Genomic DNA, 11,876 nt, shown 5'->3' on the forward strand with positions numbered 1-11,876 from the left:
CTCTTCGATAATTTAGGCATATTAGAATTATACTATCGATTTTAACTTTGCATGGTAATTCCTTTAGTAGGTAGGTACTATTTGGAAAACGTAGCAACTCTATAGTCATTAACAAAATGTCCGTATGTTCATTTTAAACATGTTGAACTTATTTGACATTAAATTTTTGTATGTTTTAATTATCCGATTCATCTGATTTTTGGAATACTGATTCCTATTACAACAAGGTACACTGTTATAAGCGAAGCATCTCTATAATCAAGTCCTAAAAATGTAAGTATGTCCATTAACAGTATTATGTAATTATGCAGTTTTGCAACAAATTTACTTATAATTTTGTTTTTAATAATAATAATTTGCTTATTCAGTTCTGACAGTATTAATGTTCGTTTTTCCTTTAATTTCAGAGCTTCGCTTTTATGGATATTGTCATCCTTGTTAAATAAGCTTTGAGTATATAAAATGTAAAGAATGTCACATTTCTATTTAAATTTGAGATTTCTTGCTTTACTGCTTAAATATAAAATCGTCCTTGTATTATCACTTACAAAGTGTAAAAAATGAATTTAAAAAACAAAATTTTGTTTCACTTTGTTAACCTACTAATGACTTTATATATATTGTTGAACTGGACATAATTTGTAATTGCCAAGCCAACCTTATAATTTTATAAATTATAAAGCTCGGTCTAACATTATTATTTTTTAGTGCAAAATTTTTCAAAGAGAGAGAGGTTACAATAAGTTGTTTATTACGATAGTCCCCAAAGTTTTATAATAACGTTGTCTTATTCATTGGCTTAAAAACTTTGGGGACTTTAGTGAATTTTGATTGGTTGCTTCATTAAGTTGAGTGTTCAAACGTTTTTAAGCACTAATTTTAATCTATATAAGGAATAATATTGTGTATCATCATTTGGGATGTACATCAATTTATCGGTTATTGTCTTGTCACTTTAGAGTTAGGATACTAAACAAATGTTAATAGACCAAGCTGTTATCATCATTTCCTACTTTTTTTTTTACTCCACTTAAACTAAATTACTTAACTCTTACTATTAATTTGAAAAACAAGTATAATAAACATCCAAATAAGCTCATGTATTCATAAATATTTGTTTTTTGTTTAAAAAGCTAGTTTTATATGTACGGTATTGACAATCTAAAACAATTATTACCGAGTCCAAAGTTAAATTGGTCATTACTTTGTGCGGGTTGAACATGAGCAGGTTTTTTTCTAGGGAAGGATTGTTAGCCTTACCCAAACCCCCTGGACTGGGGGAAGTGTCAGCCCTTAATTAGTTCAAAACATTTTAAAAACTAATTTTCGAAAAAAGAAGAATTGTAAATGTTTCTTATCCAGGGGTTCCGTGTTCTTAATAGTAATTACATAACTCAGAGTAAAAATTCAAGTGATGTAATTATTATTAAGCCCGGACGTATAAGGTACCTATTTGTTGGCCCTCAAAAAAAGGAAAGCCACAAACAAACCCCCCTAGGACAATTATAACGTTCAAAGTTTACATTTTAAATCTTTAAATTTTTAATAGAATAGCAATCGTAGAACGATGGTTTAATCCTTCCGTATATTCTTTGAATAGACCTAAATTGTTTAAGATTACTACCATCTCGAATAAGAATATTGTCAAATTTTTGTGATTTTTTTGCAACAATACTATTATATACTGGCGGTTGCGGCTCTGTTTTCGGAGAGTTGAAGATAGAAGGAAAATTGCTTTTATAATGCCTAAACTGTCTAAAATAATAGCATTAAACCGACCTAGGACATTGGTAAAGCACCAAAGAAATAAAGAACTTAACTAAAAAACGTATTGCTTTATATAGTGAGATTTGTCATTATTTAAGCCCTGATTAATTTATTAAACTCCGCCTACCTAATTTCTCAGAAAGAAAAATTCTATTTTCATGAAGGTAACGAACACTAGCGCACAGTGTAATAAAAATGCTTGATATAGAGTTTTTAAGTTTAAGGTCGGTCAGTCGGTCGTGTGAATGGATATAAAATATACGTGGAAATTAATACATGGGGAAAATTGTCGTCAATATAGGTAGCTAATATGGACATTACATATTGGTCAGTTCGTTCATCCAGTAGGAGGGGAGGGGATGGGGAAGAGTTGCTGGATGGAGGAGGGGGGATTTTTAATTTTCGCAAGTTACAAGTTTCTCTTTATTAGAGTACATGATAATATGGTGTATGTTCCATATAATAATATATCCATTGTCGTGTATCTTATAACACAATAAGTTAGAAAAGGTAGTAAAAACGTCTTACCGTTTTTTTTCTTCAAAAACTTGTAGGAAAGTATAGAAATACCTAACAATTTTTTCTGGATTTTAAAACTAATGCGCGAAGAGGGTAAGATAAGTAAGTTAGCAATATTAGTACTATAAAAAGTCTGGGGTTTTTTTATTGCAGATTTTTTGATACGATACGTGTGAGCGTAATAAAATATGTTAACACAAAGCCGCAAAATATCATTATTAAACCTTGATTAGCAGATTGATCAAATTTTGAAGAATTATAATTTCCGAAAATAAAAAAATGTATTACTATAGCACAGAAACTTTGTGGAAATAAAGATAAATAAAAAAAACTTTAGGTAAAAGTTTTTTAAGCACTAGTATATTCAAAGTGATGTGAGAGGGAAGAAAAATAGCTTAAAACAATACAACGACCTTAAAAAAATAAAACAGCCTAAAAACATTCTGGGCCATATAAGTAGCTTAATTCTAAAGGAGAACCATATAGGGACTAAAACTACTTATTTTTACAAAATATTTACCTCCTTCGCTATTGTGCGTGTCGCTATATTGCCAGAACACCTACGTGTAATGAAAGGGTTGCGGAGAAAATATAGAAATTATTTTGGTCAGTTTATTTTGTATGCTTGTGAAATATTGTTAGCACCATGTGTGTGTGCCATTTACATTTGGAACTAATATTATAATCTTGAAAACAGTAAAAGTGTCTAACTATGACGTCAGAAAAAATTAACAATTAACCAATGAGAGGCCGCTATATATTTTACCACAGTGAATACTGGCTACTTATTGGTTAATTGTTAATTTTTTCTGACGTCATAGTTAGACACTTTTACTGTTTTCATAATATTTGCCAACTTTTTATTTATTTTTGGATCATGGAAAGAAAATGAAGTAGCGGGTTTTGTCGTATTTTACAGTAGCTTTTGATAGAAATTATTTTAGGTTGGTTAGGTGATTGCCCCTGTAACACTTTTTAATTAAAAGTAATATTTAAATAAAATTTAAGTATTGAAATTGTAGATAATTGTTCTGAATTAAATAAAATATGATCTCTATGACGTAAATAAAAGATATTAACCACACTTGTAAAATGTGATGTATTATTATAAAAATTTGTATTTGTGGAGTTAGATTAAAACTATTAAAAAGATTACACTGAAAATATAACATAGAAGAAAATTATTTTGTTACCATCATTAGCGGCGATTATTACAGATTGGCAACCCCATCGGTCAAGAATCAAGGAAAATTTCTTTTGGACTTAGAAAATTTTTGTTTTTTTTTCAAAATTTTTTAGTCGGATGAATGGTAACTTTTAATTAAAGTAAATCTAAGTTATAATTTCAAAAGATAGTTAATTGATTGTGAATAAAATTTGTGAAAAAAAAATCTAATTCTTTTTTTATTTATTAAACGATAATCTTGTCTGATAAAGACAAAAAGATAGTACAAATAAAGTTTTGTCTACTAAAAATAGAGGCAAAAAGATAAAAATTTGGTTACGGTAGATATACAAAAAAGATAATTTGGTCTGATAAGGACTAAAAGATAATAAAAATAAAGTTTGTCTACTAAAAATAGGGGGCAACAAAAAGTAAATTTATGCTCCATTACGTTCTAAGGTTGATAATCAACATTTTTGAACTAGTTATTATTAAATTAGATGTAAAAAAGAAAACTTTTAATCAGTCAATAAATCAAGATAATAATTTTTATGTTTATGAAGCAAATTTCTCATTTAAAATTGGGGAAAATTTGAAAATTCTATATTATGCAGTTAAAAGATTAATCCAAGATAGATATAATTTAATAAGACAAGATAATACAGCTACAGGAGATAGAGGTACAGCGGGGAATCTGAATAATAATTCATCATATGATAGACAAGAAGAAGATCAAGAAATAGCAGGTCCTTTTACCTTTAGTCATTTTGGAATAAATAGAACTTTAGACAGGTTTCCTGAGTTTAGAAGATATTTAGGTGGAACAATAATAATTGGAAACAGTCAAATTGATAATATCTATCATTCTGATTCGGAATAAAGTTTTAAAAATATACGTCATCAAAATATAAAAATATTGAAAATTTCATGAAAATTGTTGTATAAAAGTGTAAATATTTAAAACACAAGTGTGTACACCGGACATACACTGTAATTATATCATTTCATTATATGACATTAAAAAGTTGGGAAGTTGAAAATTTTTTAATTACCTAACATTTTAAAAAATTGTTAAGAAAATAATATTATAGTTTTGTACTTTGGACACAAAAGAAAAGTCTAAATTATAAAACTAAATATAAAGATAATTAAAAAAGGTAAAATAAAAGTTTTGTATATTGAACACAAAAGAAAAGTTCAATTTATAAAGCTAATAAAATTATAATTTAAGCAATTATTGTTAAAGTAATTAAATGATAAAATTTTGCTTAAATATTCTTGGTTTATGGAAATTAAGAATTCTATGTTCTGAAATTAGAGGGCAAAATTGGATTGAAAAAATTCGAAGCTGTCAAATTACTCTTGGTTCTATAACTATTATAAGAATTAAGTTCAAACAAACATTGTGAAATTTTTAGGTAAAGATAATTTTAAAAGATAATTCTACTTGTTGATCTAAAAATTGGTAAAGATAATTTAGAAAAATAACTCTACCTGATTTATCTGGAAAGTCATCAAAACATTGTTCCTGTTCAGATTTCATCAAAATCTAAAATAAAGATAGTCTCCGCCAAGAAAATTGTTCCTGAATTATAATTTGGTAAGCTAAAAATAAAAAAAAGGTATTAATCAAAATAAAAACTTTCAACGGTAACCAAATTTTATTTTATAATACACTGTAAAAAACATTTTCCTTAAAACATAAAGGTAAAGAAAATAAAAGATGTCGGACACAGAACAACAAAATGATCCTTACTTTGCTGGTGCCAGACGAAGAAAGTTTAGTAATTGGTTTATTAAAAATAAGGAAAAATATTTAGAAAGACTACAAAAGTATAAAGATAACTTGGAAAATTCAAATGGAGAAGATTACAAGGGTGTACGTGAAAACCATGTAGATTTCAATACAGAAACAATGGATTTATTGCGCAACAGAGAAGCAGAAAGTTATGTGACAAATTTTACAGAATTTACTGATGATATTTCACTTGGAAATCTCAGGGATGAAAGGGATAGAGAAATGAACTTTGAAAGAAGAAATTTTAATCAACATAAAGATAATTCTAATCAATTTAATTTTGATAGAGAAAATTTTAACACAAATGATCATGATAATAATCAACATCAAAATCAGTGGGGTGAATTTAGAGGTTTTAATTATAGACAAGAACAAAGATATCCAAAAAATGAAAGATATTTTGAAAGAAATGAAAGAAATTCTAGACAATCCAGAAAAGATAATTTTCAAGAAAATAGAGATTCTTATTTAAATAAAAAGTATATGGATGATTTGCAAAAGAAAATTGATAATCTAAATATGGAAATAAAATATTTAAAACGAAAACTAGCTAGAGGTGAAAAATTTGAAGCTAAAACAGTATATAGATCTGCAGAAAACAGGGATTCTAGCCCTGCGGGACTCTCGCTGACCCATGCAGCAGAGGCTGTAGAACTATTAGAGGAATACTTAGTATCAAATCAAGCAGAAAAACAAAAAATGAAACAAAATGTTATTAAACAATTATCAAAAATTGGTAAAATACAAACATTGGAGAATAAATATAATTCATCAAAGTATTATAATTGTGATGATTTCACACCCAAATTTATAGATACAAGTCTAAGATATTACAATGTTGAGAAAGTTAGTGATAAATTAAAAATTATAAAAAATCAACTCCTCTCACTGAAAAATGTAGGACTGATCGATTACATCGACCAGTTCTGTGAATTCGACTTTGATAGCTTTTCACAGTTTGAATTCAATGCGGTTTTCCACAATTCTCTCCCAAGGGATACTAAAGATAGAATTGAATGCAAAAATATAAACCCAGCAAAATTGACTACCAAAGATTATCTTAACATTGTCAGTGACATTGTTAACAACGGACGCATAGCAAACCATAACATTGATTATATGCTTGAAACATTTAAAACATCCAAAAGAAACATAGAGGATATTTATGATGAGTATAGAAGAAAAATAAATAATTTACCTCCTAATGTTATGTCTGCTAGTGAAAAAGAAAGAAGAATACATTCACAAATGATGAAATATCTACCAACTCAACTATCATCTATTTTGAGAATAGAAGAGGCTAAATTAGGTAGAAATCTTAATAGTGAAACACTACATGATTTTATATTGCTTAATACAGACCAAATAAATAAATATCTCAGATCAAATTGTGGAAAGAATAATGAAAATTTCTAAAAAAGATAATTTTTATGATAATTAAAGTGATAAATAAAATTTTTATGACAAAAAAAATGATAAAAAATAATGAAAGTCTGTGTTTACTGGCCTAACATTGGTTGGAAAAATGATAAAAAATAATGAAAGTCTGTGTTTACTGGCCTAACATTGGTTGGAAAAATGATAAAAAATAATGAAAGTCTGTGTTTACTGGCCTAACATTGGTTGGAAAAATGATAAAAAAATAATGAAAGTCTGTGTTTACTGGCCTAACATTGGTTGGAAAAATGATAAAAAATAATGAAAGTCTGTGTTTACTGGCCTAACATTGGTTGGAAAAAAGATAAAAAATAATGAAAGTCTGTGTTTACTGGCCTAACATTGGTTGGAAAAATGATAAAAAATAATGAAAGCTTCAAAATGATAATTTCTTTGGTAAACAAAGAATAATGGTACTATTTATTGATATTTTTACTGGCCTAACATTGGTTGGAAAAATGATAAGAAATAATGAAATCTTCAAAATGATAATTTCTATGATAAACAAAGAATAATGGTAATATTTATTGAATATACTATATAATTAGGTGTTGATATTTAAAAATGATAGCCATAAAACCGTAAAAAAGGACACCTGTAAAATAGACCTAATCACACTAATTAAGGGTAATTAAATAAAAAGTGTACACTAGTTAATAAAATGTTTAATAAAAAACACTTGAAAATGTATATGATTCATAGAAATTTGAAAAGTTTTGAGGTCATATAAAAATAAAATGATAAAAAAACACTTGAAAAGGTATATGATTCATACAAAATGATATATGATTCAAAAGATATACAAACAATTATGTGGTAATTAAAAAGACAATCATTTCTTTTCAAAAAATAAAAAATTGTACATAAATTTAAATACTTATAACTATAAAAAACCGTAGAGTGGGTTTTGTGTTTAAAATGATATTAAAAATGAGCTTTTATAAAAGTAAAATAAAACCGAAAATAAAAAATTATTCAAAAACAGTAAATTTAATTAGAAGGAAAAATGCTTAAGAAATGGAGTGTACTATACACTATAAATAAAAGAGGGTCAGGTAAAATTAAAGTGGGGTCTTTAATTAAAGAAAAGGACACTCTTTTAGTAAAATAAAATTGCAAAATGATTTACTTTGAAGTAAAATAAAAATAAAAGTTGGAAAAAAGATATAAAGATAAAAATAAAAGGTCAAACGTTACACACATAACACCACGAAAAACACCCCCCTTCAACATAATGAAAAAATTTAAAGATAGAAAATTATAAACACCAAATAAATAAAACCAAAAACACCCCCCCCAACGGAATTATTCATTTTAACAGGGGTGACATATTAAAGTGATTATTTAAGGAAACATTAAATAAAGAATGTCCTTTTATAAACTAACTTTTTAAAGGGACACTTATAAAGGAAAATTTATAAGTAAGATAATGTGATTTATGAAACATGATAAAAAATGACTTAGGTTATAAAAATGAAAGACTTGTAAATTATTTTTCATAAAAGATAATGTGGTTTATGGAATATGATAAAAAATAACTTAGGTTATAAAAATGAAAGACTTGTAAATTATTCTTCATAAAAGATAATGTGGTTTATGAAATATGATAAAAGATAACTTAGGTGATAAAAAATTGTTGAAATAAAGTTAAAAATAAGCTAGAAAGTCAAAAGAAAAAAGAGACTGTCCTTTTATAAATTATGCTTTAAAAAGGGACACTCGGTCGGTTGATATATCAAATTGAAATGAATATTGTTAAAAAATTATTAAATAGATTATTTAACAAAAAATAACAAAAGAAATATAAAAATCTGTTTAAAATGGAAATAATAAACAAAGAAAAACTTTAGAAAAACAAAGATAAGACGGTTCTTTTAAATGAAACATCTTTTTAAACAAACATAAGACTGTCCTTTTATAAAACATCTTTTTAGAACTGGACAAAAAAATTGTCAACCCAAAGTAAAGTAGCTGGTATGACATTAGTTCATTAAAAATACTCTTACAACAAACATATCTCAAATTAAAACAGTTAATAATCTCAGTTATAGTAAACAAGAATTCTTGGTTTTAATTTATTTAAAAAAGTGAAATAAATTAAAATTATAATAAAAGTAATGTGAAATTTCAGAGAAGAAAATGGATCAAGGGAGAGATAGAGAAAGGAAAAGATATGATATGAGGTAAAAATTATTACCTAAATTCTTCTTCAGTAGATGGGTTTTTTTCTGTAGCACGCTTTCTGTCGCAGTAATCTTTCAAAATTTTGTGTATCCACCTAAAGAAAATCACCAGATAGACCAGTGAAACGATCACCTAAACAAAAAGTCTATGGGCTAGGAAACTAGAGAATTGAGTAAAATCTAGTAAACTATAATAAAAGATATCCCTCAAAAGAACAAATTAAAATGGTAAACGTTCAGAAATGTCTTTATTAACCATAGCAAATTTTCTTTGAATTAATTAGTTTACGGTAACATTAATTCGAAGCTTTTTAGAGTTATGAAGTATATGTTAAAAGTAACTTTAAAAAGATTACCCTTATTAAGTCAAGGGTAATAATACTTTTAAAATGAAAAGTAATAATGGTAAACTCATTTTAAAAGGGGTAATTTTATATGGGGTTCATGTAAAGTTACCTGCAAAACCATAACAAAGGAATAACAGACAAGTAGGTAGCGAAGAATAGCTACGTTTATACCCAATAGCTGCGTGCACAAAGTTGAGATAAGTGTTCCATCCTAGAAAGAAAATTTTTCTTCAGAAGTTAATTTCACACATTGTATTAAAAAATATTCTTACGCTTATGGTATTTAAAAATTCTCAAATTCAGTGATATTTGTAATTAAATGCTCAAAAAAGAAATATTAATACTCAAATCTCCTGTGATTATTAAATACTCGTCAAATCCTTTTACTCATAAATTGTCAGATAATTAATGCCATACCATAGTTTAATGTTTTTTCTACGATAATTTTAAGGTTTAAACCTTAAAAAGATACTTATCATATGCTATTAAAGATATATTTAAGGTTTCAAATTTAATGAAACTTTAAAATGGTAAATTTGTGAAATATTTAAGGTTTCAACTTATGAAATTTTATAAAACGATAATATTTAAAGAAATATTTGAAGAAAAATTTAAAAAGATAATTTAAACAAAAAGAATTATGAATTATGATAATATTGAAATGATAGTTGTAAATTGAAATGATAGTTGTAAATGAAGAAAATAGACCTATGGTTAGACCAGCTAGAAACCAAAGGCGCATTCAGTTTAATCCTACAGCACCTTAATTAAAATATAAATTAATTTTAGATAATACCTGCGAGACACAACAAGAAAAAATTTAGCAGGATGCTGAAAATCAATGATGTCCATAATACGATGCCAGAGAAATTAATGGTGGGAAGATCCATCTCATCAAGGTACTGTATTTTATCCTAAATAAAAAAGATAAGATAATTTTATGATAATCCTGGGAAAAATATTAGAATGATAATTTTAGTACGATAATTTAAATAGAAAGATAAAATGGTTAAAGGAAAATTATGCGAGAAAATGCCTAAAGAAAATTTTAAGATATTTAATTTAAAAGTGTATCGAATAAAATGATAGTTGAAAAATTCATTAAAATGAAATTCTGTTTACTTTTAAGGTATCCAAGGATAGGTCAACAGACCCTGACAAGAATGAAATGGCGCTGACCGGTTCATTTACTAGAAATTTGAATGCCTGTGCCACAGTAAACACAGACATGAGTTTGGTAAACTGAAGGTAAACGGTGTTACTACAGTTCATTTTAGAAAATATCTATAAAAAATATTAAAAGATATTACTTTTCTTGGAAGATTTATGATAACCATGCAAAGTTATTGAAAGTTTAAAAGATAATTTTATAATTTATAAAAAGTATTAAAAAGATATTACTTTTTGGAAGATTTATGATAACCATGCAAAGTTATTGAAAGTTTAAAAGATAATTTTATAAAAATTGGAAAGTAAAAATGATAAATTCTAGTAGACGTGTATAGATCACTGGCTACTGTAAAACTAATCATTAAAACATTATAGGAAATTGGGTTGAAACCGGTAACAACAAAAAACCTGAAATTAAAGAAGCCAAAACTAACAAGGATAAAGAGATAGTAAAGTGATTTCTTATTTAATTTTTCATTGCAAATGTTAAAATGTAAAAGTAGTGGTTTATTTTCCTTTTTTAAAAAATAGAAAATTTTATTATTAAAGAAATTTTTACAAATTATGTTAAAGTCTCCTCAGGAAGTTTCAGTAAAAATTTTATGAAAAGTAATAAGCAAATTAAGATTTTTTTGTTGAAAAGTAAAATTACAGAAGAAATTTTTTTCCATTCTAATCATTTGAATATTATGAATAAGCAAATTAAAATTTTTTTATCTTTTGATTAGCAATTTAGAACTTAAAAATTTTTTTTATATATATCGCTTTTGGAATTATTATTGATATAAATTAAAGGGAAATCACTTATACCTGACTGATGAGTCAACAAGTCGTTCCGGGTACGAGTCCGACAAACAAAAGCAGAGAAGTTCACCAATCTGCTGAGACAGCATGCACATCCTTCTCTCCCTGGAATATGGAGAAATGTATACATTGGATATAATTGGAATTATCAGGAGCTGATGATCCGTAACCACATATGCAGCCAGGAGTGCCTACAACTAGAATTACTGAAACAGCAGCTGCCATCAGATGAATCCCTTATAAATCTTTTTAATATTTCCAAAATGTGTTTAAATTTCTACAATTTTGAGTTCTAAATACAAGCTAAAATTCTTTTTTTTCTTTAAATAAAGCAAAACTACAGTATGATTTTGAAATTTTTAATTTTAAGTAAAACAATTAGAAAAGTAATTTTTTTTATATTTACATTCAAATATTCAAGTTTATTCAGAAAATTTTTTTATCAAACAGTCTAATTAAAATTTTGTTTTACCTAATTAAAAGAAATTTTTAGCTTTTTGAGGGCAGACTGTAACACTTTTTAATTAAAAGTAATATTTAAATAAAATTTAAGTATTGAAATTGTAGATAATTGTTCTGAATTAAATAAAATATGATCTCTATGACGTAAATAAAAGATATTAACCACACTTGTAAAATGTGATGTATTATTATAAAAATTTGTATTTGTGGAGTTAGATTAAAAC

Source organism: Acartia tonsa, chromosome 6 (genome assembly GCF_053477335.1).
Source record: "Acartia tonsa isolate MP-2025a chromosome 6, ASM5347733v1, whole genome shotgun sequence".
Lineage (NCBI taxonomy): Eukaryota > Metazoa > Arthropoda > Copepoda > Calanoida > Acartiidae > Acartia > Acartia tonsa.